The sequence below is a fragment of the Melanerpes formicivorus genome, unplaced genomic scaffold (genome assembly GCF_026170545.1).
Source record: "Melanerpes formicivorus ecotype bairdi unplaced genomic scaffold, bMelFor1.0.p_v2 SCAF_8, whole genome shotgun sequence".
Lineage (NCBI taxonomy): Eukaryota > Metazoa > Chordata > Aves > Piciformes > Picidae > Melanerpes > Melanerpes formicivorus.
The window spans coordinates 25,431,049-25,449,854 of NW_027142360.1; the positions used below are offsets into that span (position 1 = coordinate 25,431,049).

The 18,806-nt window shown below is 42.3% G+C and overlaps 1 protein-coding gene across 2 annotated transcripts in view; it reads left to right on the plus strand.

Annotated features, from left to right (window-relative positions):
• Nucleotides 1–1,734: 1,734 nt before the first annotated feature.
• The window catches only part of CDK17 (cyclin dependent kinase 17), a 96,494-nt gene continuing 79,422 nt past the window's right edge, over nucleotides 1,735–18,806 (plus strand). Inside the window, exon 1 of one of the 2 annotated variants that reach the window (XM_068142779.1) lies at nucleotides 1,735–2,156. The gene's annotated coding sequence lies outside the window, so the exon portion shown is untranslated. The remainder of the gene's footprint in view (nucleotides 2,157–18,806) is intronic. The other variant, XM_068142780.1, reaches the window with a different exon arrangement.

An 18,806-nucleotide genomic window follows, 5' to 3' on the forward strand; every position in this document is an offset into this window, starting at 1 on the left:
ATCCCACAAGTTTTGCAAAGGCAGTTATCCTACATCTTGAAGACATTCAGGAAGACCTTGGTAATCATGTCTTGTCTCTGTAAACAGGAAGTTTGTTCCTGAGTTGCATTTACTGCTTTTAATCCTAAACTGGCTTCACCAAAAGCCTAAGCTGGCATGAGCAAAGTGAATTTCTGTGCATGTAAGAAGCGGTTTCATGCTTGCACTCCTTTTTTAGGCAACAGCAAGGGAACTTCTGTTTACTGGGAAACATAGTCATCTGTACTCTAGTTTGCTTGTGCTGCTGGAAGGGTGCAATGGAGCAGGGGAATTTTCAGCTGGCACTACTCCTGTGAGGGCAGCCCCTGCTTTGCCCAGCTGTGGAGAAGGACTGCCTAGAACAAGCTGCTCATGTTGTTCCTCAAGATCAGGACCTTGCTAGTGCTGCAAAGTAAGATACACTCTGATCTTCATCCAGACACAGAGTAGCACAGAGCTGCCTGCAGAATGACGGAGGTTTGGCCTCCCTCAGCATATACAGGAGTGTGGGGAAGCAAAGACTTGAAGACCTGTGAGTCAGTTCCTCTTAAGGAGCCCGTGGTGTGGCCTGGTTTATTCAGTCTGTAGGTCTGGTCTGTACCACAGCAGAAGACCAGTTTTGAGAAAAGGCCCTGTGGTCACAACACAGAACTTTGGCTAACTAAGAGAGAGTAAGCAGGCAGACAGTGAGGATCAGCAGATGTCCAAAAGGAAGAAAAAGCCCTAATTCAAATTCTGCCCTAAGTGACCTGGTACTTGAAGTTCAAACCTGTGTCACTTAAGCTGTGACTTCTCTGTTATATTTTGTTCTTTGCATGGTGGAAATGTGAAAACAACAGAGCCTGCAGAAGTGGATCATGAGCCTAGTTTTCAGCATTTAAGTCCTATAGAGTAACACACAAGCATGGGCTGGAAAAGGCTAAGAAGTGAGGGGATGCGAATGATCACTTTGAGGGAAAATATTCTAAGCACAGGAAGCAAGTGCTGCTAGCGCTGGCAGAGTGACCACAAGGAACATGAGAGGATGGTAGAGGGACTGTGAATGTAGGAGAGAGAGAAAACACCGCGAGAATAAATAGGGAAAGGATGAAATAGAAATCGATCCAAAAAGCCACATCCTTTAACTTCAGTTACTGCCGTGGCAGCTAGGAAAGGAGCGCGGGGGGATGCCTGCTACCTCAGAGATGCGCTATATCACCTCAAGGGGAAGCACTGCGAGGAGATGCAAAACATGCTGCAGAACGCTGCCCCCTCCCACTCTGCCCTCCCCGACCCCGCTCGGGGAGACCCCCCACGGACGGCCAGCAGTGAGCAGGGTTGCGTGGCGTCCTTCGGAGCCCCGACAGCCTGAGCCGAGGAGATCCGCTCGCTCCCGCGGGCGGAGGCGACCGCGCAGCGCCGCCGAGGAGGGAGCAGCAGCGCCCCCCAGGCTCGGCGGGCTCCCCGCGGCGAGGAGGCTAAGGGAAGGCTTGAGGCGGGAGCCCCCCCGCCGCCGCCGCCCGGGGCATTCCCCGCGGCGCGAGCTCCGCGCTCCGCCCTCAGCCCCCCCGCTCCGGCCCTGCCCGCTCCCCGCGCAGCCACTGCCTGGGCCGGCACCGTGGCCGCCGCAGCCGCTAGGTGTCGCCGGCGCATGGGCCTCCCCCGCGGCCCCTCCTTGCGCTCCGGCTGCCGGCGGGGCTGTCTCAGTCCGAGCCTCCGCGCTGCGAGCGGGCGGAGGCGTCAGCCCACGGCGGAGACGCGCAGCCGGGATCGGCTCGTTCTTTCCTTTCCCCGCACACCTTCGCGGCTCGGCCGGGCTGACGCAAGGCTACTGGGGCCGCGTTCGGCACCATCAGCGGCTGGGCGGGCGGCTCCCGCGCACGGCCTGCGGTCGCTCTTCAGCGGCAGCAGCGAGGAGTCGCGGCAAGGCGAAGGCTGCTGCTGCGGCGGCGGCCGGGGGAGCAGCCATGTTGGAGCGGGGAATAAAGTGACTTTCCTTGGGGAGGGAGCGCGGCCGGCGGAGCGGCGGCTCTCGGGGCAGCGAGGGAAGCGGACGGGCTCGGCTCCCGGAGACCGGATACCGCTCCGGGGCGGTGGAGGAGGGGAAAGGAGAAGGGGGTGAGGACCCGCCCCGGACCCGCGAAGCTCCGGCGCTGCTGGTGAGTTGTGGCTGCTTATTGTCTCCCCGGGGTGCGGGTCCGGCTCGGGGGGTCGGGGCCGGGCCGCAGGGGGCCCGCGGCCTGCGTGTGCGTGGGACGTCGCGGGGGCATGAGCCGAAAACGCGGCCCCGAGGAAGGGGGAAGGTGATGGGAGCTGCAGCCGGCGCCCGGCGAAAGGGCCGAGGGGAGCTGCTCGGGGAGCCCTCGGGGGTGGGGGCCGCAGCCGGCGGGGCCGATCTGCCCCCCCCCCCGGGCAGGGCTAGGCCGGGGAAGGCTGTGGGGGATTTCCGCTGCCCGACGGCGGCTGGGAGCGGCTCCGAGGGGCCCGGTGCGGCTGTCCGGGGGGGCGCGGAGAGCCAGGGGTAGCTGGGCCTGGGGGTTGTGCTGGGGCGTGCAGCCGGTGAGCACCGCGGGATTTTTTTGGTTCTCCTGTGTTTGTAACCGTCCTTTCTCCACCGCCTCCTCTCCTTCAAACGAGGCTGCTTTCTCCTGACAGCTCTTCTCCTTGCAGCCTCCGCACGTATGACACATTTGCTCCTATTGCAGGTCTCCCCACACACACACCCAAAATATGTGGGTTTCTGTGCGTGGCATAAGTGCCCAGAGCTTTGAGTTCGTAGATGACAGGATACGTGAACATTTGCTGACCCTGAACTTCTGTGAACTCCTCCCTCCCTTTTCTCTTGAGATATGTAATGGGTCGAGTCCAATGGGAGCAAAATTGTTCTTCTCTCCCAAGGACGGGAGAAATTAGGTGATGTTAGGTATATTTCATATTTCACAGCCATTTACTACGCCCACCGATTCCAGTACTGTGTTCATAGGAGCGAATTAGCTGCTGCGTTTGAAGAATGCTGACCTTGATCCCCTTTGTCTCTCCCACAACAAATTCGGTAGCTGGCTGGAGTTGTTTTAAAGTCGTTGCCCTCCTTGGCTCTTTGGTGGTTAACAGCGTTCTGGGTATTGTGAGGGAAGCAGGGCTGAGGTATGCCATAATCTCAATAATTTCAGAAGCATCTATTTCCTTTTTTTTTTTTCCTTCACCTTTTCTTTTTTCTTCTGTTTAATTTTGGTGAATAATTTATATTGTTTTTGTCATAGAACAGAAGATCGATAGCAACTTTCTAGTATGTCTGATGGCATAGATAGAAGAGAAAGCCTGGTTTGAAATTATTCCATTCCCCTGGCTCCCCTTCCTTTCTTAATTGTATTAATTGAACTAGAAGCTAGGTGACCAAAGGTTAAATACTCAGAAGATGTGGAGCAGAAGAAAACACTGATGAAATAGTTGAGTTTGGTTTTTGGTTTTGTATTAGAATTGGATAAAAATGAAGTAGGTGATCTGGTGTGTTAGGTGCTTACATTGTGAAATAAATTGCCATACTGCTTTGTTCTAGGAATTCTGTATCCTCGTACACAGCCCTTGTTATTTATGTCTGCACTTCAAAAAGTGATGTGAGAGAGACTTGCTTTGAATAATTAACACAAAAGTAACAGATAAGAGCAAAATGATTATTTCTGAAGTGCACGGTGAGAACATTTCCGTAAAGATTGTTTATAGTGGAAGGAACAAACTGAATTTACTTCTCCAAGCTAGCAAGAAAGCATTGTAATATTAACTAGGCATTACAGGGGCCACTTCCATTTGAAAGATGAAAGCGTCTGTTTTGATGGCGTGATTTAAATACTGCTTTGACAATACTGAGTCTGGCTTACACAAATTTTTAGGAAGGCTAACACGGTGAAGTTCATACCTTGTGTTTGCATATTGTGTGGTGTAGCCCTGTGTTTACCCAGGATGGAGCTCGACACAAATCAGTAGGTGGGGTTTGCCTGCATCCAGAGTTTGCAAATTGGAGCCTGTGTTGTCTGAAGCAAATTATAGTTTGAAAGTGGCCAGTCGTTTATTTTAAGCTTGGCTAACGATGTAGTGCAGTAATTGATCTTTTTAATAGTCCAAATAAAATTAGATTGAAAATAACCCAAACAGTGCTGTGTTTTTCCCATGAATGGCTTTGGCTTCAGTTTCTGCTCAACACTGCAGTGTGAAGATATGATACAGCTTATGACATGGTTGTTAAGATGATCTGTATCGCCGTGGTGTTGCTTAAATGTGGAGCTTTTACAATAAAACTGTGCAGAATTTATTTAATAGGTTGCTAACAGACAAAGTATTTTAATTTCTTAAGTGATTGCCTGCTGCCAGAGGGAAAACTAAAAAGAAGGCTTGGCTTGTCCTCGGGAGTTTTGCTTCAGTATATTTGGAGTAATTGCACCTAAAAAGTGCAGTTGGGAAAGACCAGTGAACAGTCTGCATTAAAACCTGTGCAGGAATTTGTTCCTTGTCCTCGTTTCATATTTAACAGAAGCTGTTGACCTTTCACACACGGATCACCTTTGTTTGTTGGCCAAGAAAGCTAATCAGGTGTGTTTTGTAAAGACATCTCTAGTGCTTGCGTCCTTAGTGAACGTGTCCTTAGTGATCTAGTGTGATGTGAGAATAGACAAAAGCACATCCTAAAATCAAGTTCAACAATAATAATGAAGCTTTTCTAGTGTAACCTCATTAAGTGTGGCTTACAGTTCTTAAATTGCAAGTATTTTGAGTTCTTAGCTGCTTGCTTTTTAATACTTGTTTGTTTTTGTTGCAAGCTCTGAATATGTTATCTACTGAGGCAGCTGGACACCACTGTAATCAGTGGTCCTTCAGAATTGGATATAAAACAATACTTTGCAACATTAGCATGTAAAAACGCTTTGAAAGTGTCAAGTGTTTACTTGACAGTTACACTTCACATCTAAAGAAAAACCCAGCCAGTGTGCTGCTAGCGATTGTTGCCTTTTTTTGCCAAGCACATAATTACAGCAATGACTTTTCCCTTCTGTGTTGTAAGAACTGGAAATTATTTTGTGCCTGTTCACATGCTGATGTAGACACTGTCTTTGTTGGATGTTGCAGGTGAAAGCATTTTGTATTGAAGTATTTTGATCACTAGACAATAATTTTAATTTACCTTTTTTTTTTAACCTTTAAAAATCTGAGACTAAGGGGCTCTTGAATAAACCTGCTAAATATTTTCTATCCTGCTGTGTATACCTTTGGGGGCCTAGTAAAGGTTTTTCCCCATGAAGCAGCAAAGAACAGACACTGCTTCCTTCAGAAACACTAGATTCCTAGAAATGCCCACTGAAGGTGTGGGATGTTTATTTTTCCTGAGGATTTTGTGAATAGTTGTGATATACTTTCCTCTGAAGAATGAGAGGGAACGCTTGTTCAGACAAATGAATATTTATTGTGCTGTGTGGAGTACAGATCCATACACAAGGACTTGTAACTAACCTGATGAATTGGTAATTCTTTGAGTTGTTGATTTCTTGAGCTGCTTTTGGCAGAGATGTCAGCTCCAGACTTCAGGAGAACTGGCTAATTGGAACATCTACAGAGGTTTAAACCTCAAATGTTTAAGCACCGATGTTGACAGCCACCAGGAATAAACAAAACTGGAACTTGAGCTAGTTTGCCAACCTGGAGCACACAAATATGTGTTAGAAAAGAGCTCTCCTTCAGTTCAGTGATCCAGTTACATGAAAACCAATAAGATTAATGGATGCATGATGAAGTAATTTGCATCAGATCAGCTTTTGATGCATCAGTCCTTTGATATTAAGGCTTTTGCCACTTCCTTGGAGACAATTATACCCTGTGGCTAACTGTATTGTACCATCAACACAGTGATCCTGGAAGTCATTGTCACTCGGTGTCTTAGTGGAATATTTGGGATCTAGTGCCTGTTCATGAAGGATTACAAGTTTCTGTCTGTAGGGAATGTCAGATTATCAGATGTGCTGTGTATAAGCACAGATGTTAGACAAAAAATCTGTAAGGAGCATCATAACCAATAAATGCAGCAGCAGCAGCAGCAGCAGAAGTAATGGTCAAATCACATTTGAGCTTTTGGTGTGGCAGAATTGGGCATGATGATTTTAAGAACAGGGAAGATATTATTTATAACATTTAAAAATAAATATTCAAAGGCTTCTCTGAGAGGTTGCAAACAAAATTCTGTTTGCTTATTTCTGTAATACCTTGAAAACACAGGCAGCTGAAGGACAGTTTTGTGCTAGGTTTTGATTGCAACCTTTTTCTGCTTCTTTTTTATCTGTCTCCTCTGGAACAGCTAGTTGTACATATATAATGGTGAACAAGGCTGTGATATTGTATCAGAACAAGGAAACATGTCTTTCATTACACTCCCAGCTACAGTTCTTGCCTGTCTTTGTATTTTAGGTTAGACTTGCTTGGTGTCTTGCATAACTGAATGTTACCCTGTGCCCTCTAATCACATTTCATTTAATTATACTCTGCACCTCGTAATTGTGCTCCTTTCTCTGACTGCTGCTGTTGTCAAAGCTTGGTAGAGCTGCAGGATGGTCTCTGATTTTTAACATCTGCGCTTTGTCAGCTTCACTGAGGATCCTTGCATGCTTTCAGCTTGTGTTGAAGTTGGCAGGATCACGACTTTGCTGTGCTCAGTGGATTAGGGCATTTTGCAGGCACGTAGCTGTACCAATGCGCTTATGTCACAGTGAACTGCCGTAACCCGTGTTGTCGTCTTTCAGAAATGCCTGTTTCCAAGTATTTCTCATTTCTTGCTCTTGCAAGACAGAAGCCTCTTGATTTGTTTGCATTTTATTCAGATGTGTGCAACATGTTTTTATACAGCAGTCATTAAAGGTAACAATGAAACTTAACGATAATGGACGTTAATTGGGGTTCAAGAAAATAAAGATCTTTGGGAAATATGGATCACTGAGAATTATCAGAGTGTTATCAGCAAATCCATTGTCCTGCAATGAGAGAAAACTGGGTTAAAAAGTTGCAGTGGCATATGGGAGTAAAGAAGTCAGTTCACAAAAATGTAAAGAAGCTGAAGTGAATGCAGTTGGCAAGGGAAGCCCAAGACTGTGGTGAAGGAAAACTCTGCTGTCACGGACTGTGACAACAAGGCAAGGTGTGTTTTAGGACAACAATTCTAACAAAGTCACTGGCCTGTTACAAATGCTGAAGAAAATGCTGGCATTTGATGGTCTTCAGAAGAGGCTGATGTTCATTAAATACTGCTATATTCAGAAGGAAACCAGATGATAGTCTGCTGTAAGACAATCCCAAAGAGAACCTGAGGGTGTTAAACAGCTGTCACTGAAGTTGTACACTAAGAATTGTAGAACTTGGTAGGGTGCTTTCTAGAGTTTTAATGCTGATCAAGTTTTTCAGTATGTCTCAGAACACTGAGAAATAATGTGTTTTTAGCACAAATTAAGGTGTTTTTTTCCAGTGGTTTTAAAAGTTAGTAGTATGGAGAGTAATATGTATTGACAGAGCAGGAATTGAGGTAAAGGAAAAAACTTGTCAAATATGTATTTTTAGGTGAGCCTGCTCTGGCAGCAGGGCAGGACTTGCTCTTTAGAGGTCCCTTCCAGTCCCTACCATTCTGTGATTGCCTGACAGATCTTGTGAAACCAACTTCTGGTTCTGTTGATAAGATGAAAAACTTTGTGTGGTATGATATTGTTGATGTCGCAGACAGGCTTCTCTGAGACCTTTCGCTTGGCTGTTACGTGACACTTTGATTAAGGAGCTAAGATGATGGATCAAATGGCTACATACGAAATGGTTTAAAACCTGGCAGATAATGTGAATCAAGTGGCTAACTATAAATAGTTGCCATTACGTAACTGCATATGATGAGAGCTCCTCGTCGTCGAAGTACGTTGCTGAAGGAGCTCTGGGAAACCTGCTCCGTGCCTGCTGTGGGGCATTGCCACTGCTGAAGTGAAAGGCAGTGAAAACTGCTGATTGTTTTTGCAGCTCAGAAAATTGGCAAAACAATAGATAGTACAGAACAAGTCATTAGCACAGGGTGGATGCTTGGAAAAGTAGCAGTTTCCTGACTGTTTACTTGATGTGATGTTTTAAATCAGGCTTTAAGAGACTGAATACAGCTTTAAAAATAAGGGTATTTTGTAATTAAATATCAGCAGCTATTAATATTAGCTTTTACTTTGGGAATGTTTTGTGAAGCTTTAGAATAGTTTCTCATGTAACTGCCTCAGAGTGTTTGCTCTGCATTTAGTAGGTGGGTCGTAGGGCAAGGTCTTATTGTAAAAATACATTGATGTGATTAATAATTCAGTAATACACAAGAGGAAGAGAATGAGTTATGACTAAATAGATTGCATTGTATTATATTTCCACCAGCTTCCTGTATGTCTTAGAGCAAACTTGAATTTCTAAATGCAGAATTTGTAAGCATTCTGTGTGTGCCAGAAGAGGTTGTGGTCATATGGATGTTTAACTGGAGAAGATTAAAAGCTTTTCTTTATTTCCCCCCAGTCTGTCTTTAGTTCATTGCAGGAACATCATCTTCTGTTCTTTCTCTCTTTCTCAAGATCTCAGTGTCACAGACAGCAATATTTACGTATGCAGGGGCCTCGTTTCCTTCATAAGCACTATTGAGTCTTAAGGCTCTGTCATAAATATTTTACTAAATTGTTCACTGCCTGCTTGTAAAATGCAAAACTGTTTCATAATTCACCTTATTTATGTTTTCCCTGAAAACTAAATATTAAACTTAAGTCTTCCTGTATGACTGTGGGAGACTAAGCTTGGGCTGGGTGCTGCTTGTGAAGAACAAATGGTGTAAACTGGCATAACTTGGGCACTTTTGCTTAAAGCTGTGATTGTTTTCCCCCTTGCTGGCTTCTGCTCTCATCCCCAGCTTCTGCCTTTGTACCAGCAGGTGCCTTGTCACCATTTGGCTGTGTCAGGGTGTTGAGGGAGGCGTTTGGGTTCGACTTTACTTTTGTTTTCACATGTAAAGAGCAGTGTCTTTCTGCAGAATCAATGGAAAAACAACGGTTTGTAATTAATTTTTTAAATATCCTGAGCAGATGGGAGGGGAAACTTCCTGTTGTAGAAAGGGGAAAGGAGGTCCTCGACTGCTAAATATATCCAACATACGTGCTGTAGTAAAGCCTTAAAACTGATGTGTAAAACGGCAGCTCAGGAATTTATCTTAGTACAGAATAAGAAGAGACAGTGGGGAAATAATTACTGATAAATCTTGTATCCACATTTAAAGTGAAGAATATATGTGATGCCTTTGGTGTGGGAGTTATGGAAGGAAGTAGGGGTTTTTAATGTGGAAATTTGGTGTTGAAATCTGAAGATACAGAACGTAATATTTTCTTATAGAAATTGGGAGTTAAAAACTGAACTGCACAAGCTGAATTTGAGCTATCAGAGTTCAAAAAAATGTTGGAGTAGGCAACAATAAAAGAGCCCTAAACAATTGATGACTATTTTTGTGATGTTGTAAAGGTGTCCAGAAGGGGAGTTGTGCAGGATCCTTGTTTATTCTGAAGAAGCTACAGCTCGGACTTAAATCACTGAAATTCACACTGCCTGTTCTTGAGAATATTCTCTACAGTACTCCCAGAAAGAAATTTCCAGAGGCAGTTCTGAAAGTCTTAAGGTTTCATTACCTTTGTCAATGTGATGCAGTAGTTGATGAGAAAGAAGCAAAATATTTTAAAGCTTATGCTGTTTACCTTCAGGATTAAACAAGATAAACAGCTTATAGTGTTCCCATTTGCACAAGTCAAAGTATTTTTAAACCTGCTGCTTGTAATTCTGGGTTGTTTATCAGGGACTGCAGTTAACCCAAATGCTTTTTTCGTGGCTTGTTTCTGATGCATCTCAATCTTGACTCACAAAAGCAAAATGTCTGATCCATAAGTCAAAAACCCAAAAAGCTTCAAAGTGTATTTAGACAGAAGTTGGCCTTTGGTTGCTAAGAATAGTCTTTTATTTTCTGGACAGCACAGGAAAAACAACATAATGGTGCTCAGTAATTAGTTTGCTCAGTGGGTTTATGCTTTTCCTCTCGACTTGGATGCAATTTGAGTATTTTAGGAGCCACATGAGCAATATGAAGTAGATTGTCAGTGCTGAAGGTATGGATTTGATATGTTTTGGTAGGAAGCTTAGCAACTGCATTTTAAAATGTTCTTGGGTGTAGACTTACAAAATGTGAAGTCTTGAGTGTCCTTAACACCTTCTTCCTTTCAAATGGGTTTAAATGATTATTTTTATCATTGGTTTTACATAATGGGAGCTTTAGTTTCATGGTATTTGTGAATAGTTCTGATAGTGGAAGAGGTGGACATTAATTGAAGGATTTAAGTCAGAAGTTGTTTGCCATCGTTAAGTGTTACTTTGAGGAGGAATGGATAGCCAGTGATGGTTTGTGCTGCTTCTTAACAAAGACCTATCTTCTCTTTAATGATCTGTTTCTAGGAGTGGGGAGAGAAAACCTGGATTTCTCTCTTTTTTTTTTTTTTTTCCCAGCAAATAACTCATTCACATCTGAAATACAAATTGTGCCAAATGGACTGATTGTTTCTTTTTAAATGCTCATCTCCAGAATCAGTCAAGAGAAACAGATTCAGAGGGCAGTCCAAAGATCTTGATAATTGAGAGCTGCCTCGCTTTCCTGACTTACCTTGGAGGGAGCCCATCACAGTCATTATTTTGTGTTACACATTAGTTTCAGCTGAATTAAGCACTTGGTTCAGAATGTTATCTGCTGGATTTCCATTGCTATCTGGAAAGTACTGGAGGGAAAGGATAAGGCAGGAATTACATGGTTGATGATGAAAGAGAGGGTAGCTGTTAAACAGAGCAAAGCATTTTCTTACTGATGATGGAAAACTCTTGATTGACCCCAGAATTGATATGAAACTTTCTCCATAGTGCCTCAAGTGCCTGAAGATGCATGAGGATGATTTCCCCCATGCAGTTTATCTAATTGGGTCTTTAATATGTAAGCAAGAAAATGTGAGATGTTTTCTTTGTTCTTCTCTGCTGCATGCAGATGCTTGGTGCGTGAATTAAAATGCCAGTCACGAGAGGAGTAGAGGTATCGTGTTTTAATATTGAAATAGGTTGCTGAATGATCTGTTGCCATTTTATGTGTCATGGTCAGTTCAGAAACTAGGCTTGCAAGGGCAAATGCAAACAAACCCAATTTTTGTACTAAGGGAAGCTGTTTCTTCGAGCCAGGTATTGCTGCATGATAAAATGGAACATATGCTCCGTGATAAAATAAGCCAAGTGACGCTTTAGGCATATATTTCACCTGCAGCTGATGTTCATTATTGACTTTTTAATGACATTACACTGCATTAAGTTGTAAATTTCAATCTTTACAGGGTTGGATTGTCATATCTGCTCTTGGTTACTGACATCTTAACTGTCACTGTATCCTAATTTACATTTTGGGTTGGGTTTTATGTTTTCGCTTAGAAGATGGGATGTAAACATCTGGTTTATGGTGAGAATTTTTTCCTTGACTCGCTTGACATGATTTGCCAAGTCTCATGTTAGTTTAGATAACCTGTTGAAGATGTTCTTGTAGGCTATAACATCAACAGGTTTTGGGTACTGGCAGGGACCAGTTTTCATGGTAAGTGGTGCATCGCTAGCTATAAAATATATTAGGACAAATTATATTAGTTTGTGATTGCTTAATTTGAGGCTTCCTTAAGATACTAATCTTTAGGCTGGAAGTGCTGGGAACATGTTTAAAATCAGCCTTAACAGTGTTTGCTGCACAGATGTGTTAACAGAAATAATACCTTGGCAGTGTCTGAAATCCTAGTGGGAGAGATTTTGGTAAACATGTCTAGGACACAGCTGTAGGAGAAGCAAAGATGGTGCATACATAAACCCTGGGTGAATCGACTTCATACTAAGACAGTATGATAGCTTTCCCTTTTCTAAGGCTAAGTGATATCTTGCTCTGTCTTTACAACACCAGTGTAAACGCACTCTACCCTGGACTATTTAACCTATAGTAGTGCACTGATGCCTTTTCCAGTTGTATGTCAGACAGATCTAACATACCTACCCTCACTGCTTCCAGACAGGCCTGAAACACAGACTTGGAAAGCAGTCCCTGTCTTCTACAGGAAATATCCTCTCTTAACTGCATTGGGTATACAGAGCTGCCAGTAGTAGGCTTTGTGTAAAAACAATAAGAAGAACAATAACAAATAAATAAAAAAGGACTTTGTCACTTAAGGAAGAAAAAACTTCCAACCTGTGATAAAGCACAGGAAGCAAAATTGTTGACAGAGAAAATTCTTTTTCTCTGTAGTCACTTTTATGAGATGAGCCACACCCCAAAGGTAATATAGTTAACTGTTAGTAGATCCTAGTGATGTAATGTAATAGAATTTTTTTCCCCTTGTATCCAGGGGTTTAAAAGGGATAAAGGAATATGTAGGTTAATGTCCTTTAAAGTTATTTATGGTAGTTGCCATCTTGTTTGTGTTATGCTGTAATTTAAAAATGCTTGTATCTCTATGATCCTAAGAGGCTTCAGAAGAATAACATACACAGTTTTGTTCCAAAGGAGATGTTTATGATGCTTCTTTCGCCTCGTTAATGCCCTGACAAAGCTCCTTCTACAGTGTGCACAAGCCTTGCTTTTTCTGCTAGATGCTGTTACTCCAGTTGCATTGAGTTATCAGAACTCTATCATAAAGTCTTAGAAGCTTTTTGATTAAGCAGTCTGACATACATGGTTTAGTAGTCAGGAGGTCTTGGGTGACAGGTTGGACCTGATGATCTTTGAGGTCTCTTCCAACCGTATCAATTCTATACAGAGAAGCTGCACCCTATTTTACAGCATAGGGCTAAACTTTTGTCTTTAATAATATCCCTTTACCCTCCTTAGATGAGCAGCTTTGCTGTATTTTTGTCCTACACCTTAAGGTTAGCAGTGGCTTTGTTGGGTAGTAAAGGGGACAAACTCAGGTGTCAGAAGTGAGGGACGGAATGAATAGCTAGGACCGAAGGAGAGTTGTGCAAGTAGAGCATGATCCAGAATCAGATATTACTGGAGTGTGGAAGACTGGCAATCTAGTGGAGTTTTTGCTTTGTTTTGAAGCCAGATGAAGGCCCAGGGCTTGTCTTAGGGCTTTGCTGTCTGTGCTGTCAGCAGTATTTTGATCTAGAAAGTCAGACCTCTGAGTTTATGTAGTGAACACAGTCTATGTAAATCTGCTCTTAGATGCCTGTGCTGCAGGTTTTATGTCGGAGATGCGGGGTGTAGTAGTATTCATGATGCATGCTGATTCTGTGTTCTAAGGATAATTAAATGTTTTGAACTTCAGCAGGCCAGGGGGATGCCGCCAGGTATTCAGTTTTTTTTTTAAATTCTTGTGGTGAAAGACTTTAGATTTAACAATACAATACTCTAGAAAAGCTAGAGGTGATTACCAGATGGTGCTGTTCCTTGCTTTCAAACCCATGGTATCGAAAGTTTAATGATAGAGGAGGCTGAATTGAGGCTAAGAAATATTTCCAGTGTCCTAACACGTCTCATAGTCCTCATGTTATCCATGATTCTGACACAAGTTTTTATTGATCAGCTCTTCAGCAGAACAGTGCTCACTTCTGCTCCTCTGCACCTTTGAGTGGAGTGCTGCTCTCAGAATTATGCTATAAAGTGCCTTGTACTACTTCTCTCTTTTATTTCTAATACCTTGAAGCTTTAAATGTATGAAACTTAAATACTGAGAGTTCCACTGCTAAGTTTAACCTTCTTAAAGGAAAAAAAATGAAGTTTTTCATTTCCAATATAGTTTTGTTACCTATTTTTCCTCCATCAGTATTTCGGGAAGTTGTGTTTCCTAAGAAATGTCAGTAGGAAACATCACAGGTGGCATACTGTGTTGTTGGACAGTTCTGTAGGCATTAATATTTGCAGCTTATCTGGGCTTTGTTCTCTTTTTTTAGTAATTTGGATGCTTGGAACTCTGCTGCTGGGTATGCTTTTAATAGCATAGCATAGCATAGACCTTACCAGGTTGGAAGAGACCTCCAAGATCATCGCGTCCAACCCATCATCCAACCACCGAATCAACTAAATCATGCAACCAAATGATGAGGGCTTAAATCTTCATCTGAAGATTAGGTACTTTAAGTTTAAACTTGGCTATGTGTATTGCTTCCACCTTACATAATTTTGTAGAACAGGAAAGCAGTGTGTGAAAACCCCAGACTACCCTACCCAGCAGAATGATTTAATCCTGTGTTACTTTGAGATGCTAGTTAGGCATATCCTATCTACTATATTAAGTCTAGCTCTGTGGAGTCAAACAAAAAGAGAAGTCATGATCTATATTAGATTTTAATTAAATTCATAGAAAAATAGAGAGCTGATGGATAGAAGGATGCCATGACCTTGTAAAAAGGCAGAGGTATTTAGGATCAGAATCATAGAATCAATAAGGCTGGAAAAGATAAACATTAGTAGCCTTCCTGTACCACAGACCTTTGTATATGCTGTTTAAGAGAGCTGGAAGTAACTTTAATAAACATGACAGCCATTGAAATTTAGTTTGGCTTTTGGACTGCTAAAAATCCTACCTACTGTATATTTGAAGCTGTTTTTGCTTGAAACATGCAGCTGAAGTTTCAGGCATTTCTTTAGTGAAACATTCAGAGGCACTAAAAAGAGGAGATGGAAATTGCAGTTTTATGGCTGGGTGAAATTGGTATCTAGCAAATGAGATGTAAAGAAATGCAGCCACATTTTCTTCACACTTGCAAGAGCATGTTCTGTTAGCAATTTCTGCAGTTACCTTTGTTGCACAGTTCATGATTAGGTAATGTACTTTGGGCGTGTTATAAATGCATGTCTGGCATAGCAGAAGATGATGTGTGCTGTGTAAATCATAAATACTTTATTCACTATTTTCACTGCTCATTACACAGAATTGTCTAGCAGCACTTGAGAGAATAAATGAATTCTCCTAAGGCCTAAATGCTGTCATCAGCACTGTCTGTGTGTTTACATTCTTGACTGCAAGGGACCACTTTTGGAAATAATCTACTGAATGAATAAAATAATAAATAAAGAGAGGCTGTTCAGGTCTTTGTCATGATAAAGAAGTTCAATAAAAGCACAACATAAAAGTCCTCTTCTGACTATGAAACTCCCTGTCTCAAAACACCAATATCAATCATTCAGTAGTGCCAAAAAAGCTGCTTTTTAACAGCTTTTTGTAGTTAATCAAAGTTATTATTTAGTTTAGAGGGAAGTGAGCTTTTTTTGTATTACATGGTGCACAGTGATAGAATTAACCTGATCTGTAGCATCTGATGCACTGTTTATCCAAATGATGCAGTGTGATTTAGGATCATTTAATGAAAATTGCAGTATCTACAAGGTGTTTGTATTTATACAATCAGATCAGCATAAATAATCTGAGTTAAAAGCAAAGTTTGTGGCTTTTTTAGCAGAAGGTTGTTCCCCTTTACTAGTTCAGGTACCTGGGAGTGCCATTTCTTTTCCTGAGATTGTGTGAGGCTAACAAGGGTCAGAGCGTTGTGGTGACCAGGCTGTTCATAGCCTGGCTGTACCAAGGAGAGTGATGTTGCTGCCATCGATCTGCTTCTGGTTCTCCAGTGCATGCATTCTTTACTGATGAACCTAGCTGGCTGCCTTAAAGCTCAAACATCTTAAACTGCTGATGAATCATCTTTCTGAGAGCAGTATTTGGTAAATTCCTGTCTGTATTCTCACTAACCAGGTCATTTGCTCTTCCTCATCAGCAGACATAGACTCTATAGAAACTTCATATTGGTACCAAGATAGAGGTTTCTGTCTTTAGTCTAAGAATATTGTGAGCTACAGGGGAATTTGCAGGGTGATTATTTCACCTGTTTGTGCTATATGTTTTTTAAGAAAGAAGTAGTAAAAGTAAGAGAAGTTGTAGTTGAAGAGTAAAAGAGCTTTGAAGTGAGTATTTACTGTCACCTCCAGAAGTCATTACTAAATAGATGGCCTACCAGTATGAACAAGGTTTTTTTATGGCAAGGTATTTCCTTGCTTGACTCTCTCTGTCTCTATAAAAGCTGTTAAGTTTGTCTCTCCTTCTGATGTTTATTTTTAGTTCATCAAATTGTAGCATGAGGCACTACCAAAAACTTTGATACTGTAAAAAGACTTCTTGAATTGAGGATTTATGCCTGGCATTATCTCCTGCTGTTCTACAGATCCAGTGGAAAAACTGATTGTAAGGCAGCTTTGGTGGTATAGGTGAATATCTTTATGTAGTCTGGCTAGATTTGTGTGTTCTGAAGTTGAACTAACTGTAGGAAATTCTTTTTTTCCCCATACTGCAGTGGAAAATAGAGGCAGACGTCGGAAACCATAAAGTGTAAATGGCCATGCCTCACAGTAACTCCACTTGCTTTAGCCTGGTCTGCATGCTGTGTTTTTCAGTGCAATGTGATGGTCATGAGGCAGGAGTGGAAAGATAGCCTTTTCCATCTCCTGGTGCTCCAGGGCAACTTTTCTGCTCTACAGACTTCACCAAAGGAGGATTCCCACAATAGGGCTATAGACAGGGTGGTGCTTTTCTCTCTGGGCGGTAGCTGTATTTCATGAGTAGTCAGCTCTCTTACATCACTTACTTGCTGTGAACCTGTCTGCTCTATATGCTCATTGACCTCAGTGTCAATGTGTTGAACTGCTGTTCATCAGACATGTACATTACAAGAAGCTACACATTTTCAATTTGCTCTGCAAAGTACAGGTGGTGAAGGAAGATGGTTAGATCTTTCAGGTGAGTTGGTGACTTAATGAGATACTTTGACACTGGTCATAAATAATGTGATAACACAAAACCTGTTCATTACAAGCCTAATTAGCAAGACATTTATTCTACATCATATCCTCATCAGGTTTTACTGTCAGTTAGGATAATACATGATTAAAAAATATTGAAGCATTTCTCAAGTCTTGTAGTGAGTTGTAAACCAAATTATATCAATTCTCTGAGCCATAACGGAACAAGCTGCTTTTTGAGCTCATTAAGCTGTCTCAAGGAACTACATTCAATAAGAATTTTTGCTAGTGGAGAAAGTTCTTCACAGAAAGAGTAGTTGGCCATTGGAATGTGCTGCCCAGGGAGGTGGTGGAGTCATTGTCCCTGGAGGTGTTCAAAAAGGGATTGGACGTGGCACTTGGAGCCATGGTTTAGTTAGTCATGAGGTGTTGGGTGATAGGTTGGACTTGATGACCTCCGAAGTCTTTTCCAACCTTACTGATTCTATGAAAATGTGAACTGCAGCAGAAGTTTCAGAAAAGGTCTGTTGAGCAGTGGATGGGCAGTAGTGGAAAGGCTTTGATCCTCCTTCATGCTTTTATTTTGTTGTGAAGACTATTGGAGTACAAGGTGCTTACAACTGTACATGGAAAGCTTACCAGGGCTTCTTGAAAGTATGAAAGACAGTATCTCTGTTTTGATCCCAGTTTGTAGTGTTGTGTTTTGGTTTGTGGAGTAGGGTTTTGTTTGTTTCTCTCTCAAAAGCTGTGTTCTTTCTACCACATACAAGAGCTTTCATTTGACCTGCCATGTTTTAGTATTTTACATTATCTCACTGGCATAAACATGAGCCTTTAAAAGGTTAATTTTCTTTATGTTGGAGTTTCTCATCAATTGGAAGTCTCTTCTGCTTGACATTCTTAGTTGTTTCTTGAGCTCTCATGTTTGAATGGTGGTCTGGAAAGAAGCAGGATGCCTGGTTTATGCAACTTTTGTAATGGATTTGTGCAACCTGCAGAGAGTATGTGCAGCAAGAACAGACTTCAAAAGCATTGGGCCCAATATGTGTCTTGAGCACAAGCCCTGTGAGGAGAGGCTGAGGGAGCTGGGGTTGCTTAGTCTGGAGAAGAGGAGGCTCAGAGGAGACCTTCTTGCTCTCTACAGCTACCTGAAAGGAGGTTGTAGCCAGGTGGGGGTTGGTCTCTTCTCTCTGGCAACCGGCACCAGAACAAGAGGACACAGCCTCAAGCTGTGCCAGGGGAAATTTAGGCTGGAGGTGAGAAAAAAGTTCTTTACAGGAGAAGTAATTGGCCATTGGAATGTGCTGCCCAGGGAGGTGGTGGAGTCACCATCCCTGGAGGTGTTCAAAAAGGGATTGGATGTGGCACTTGAAGCCATGGTTTAGTTGTCATGAGGTGTCAGGTGATAGGTTGGACTTAATCTCTGAGGTCTTTTCCAACCTTATTGATTCCATGATTCTATGATACTTAACTAATCAGCTCAGAAGTTAAATGTGCAATTATGTTAATTTGTTCCTTGGTGAAGGGAGAAAGTGCTCTTCAGGCATTGCTTTATCACTTGCAGTATAAACACATCGACATGAATCCTGTTCTCTACATGAGTCCAAGATCCTGTATGTGTGTAGGTGTGCAAGCTGCACAGTTGTGTTTATCTGTTCAGTGTGTTGGGTTTTTTTCCCTAGTCTTTAACACTTCATAAAGTTCTTCAAGCTTATTTCAGGTACAGAGTGATTCTTGAGAAGGTAGTTGAGCTGTACCTGCAGGATTTATGTTGCTTGTGGGAAGAGCGTGATCTTTGTTAAGGAGATAATTAGAGTTCATGGAAGCATGTCATAGGCAATTAGGTGGTGGGAAAAAAGGATCTCCATGCTTGGTTTGTTTCAGATGTTCATCAGTAATGTTTGAATGCCTTTGCTTTTTTTGCTGTCAAAATGTCGTTATTTGG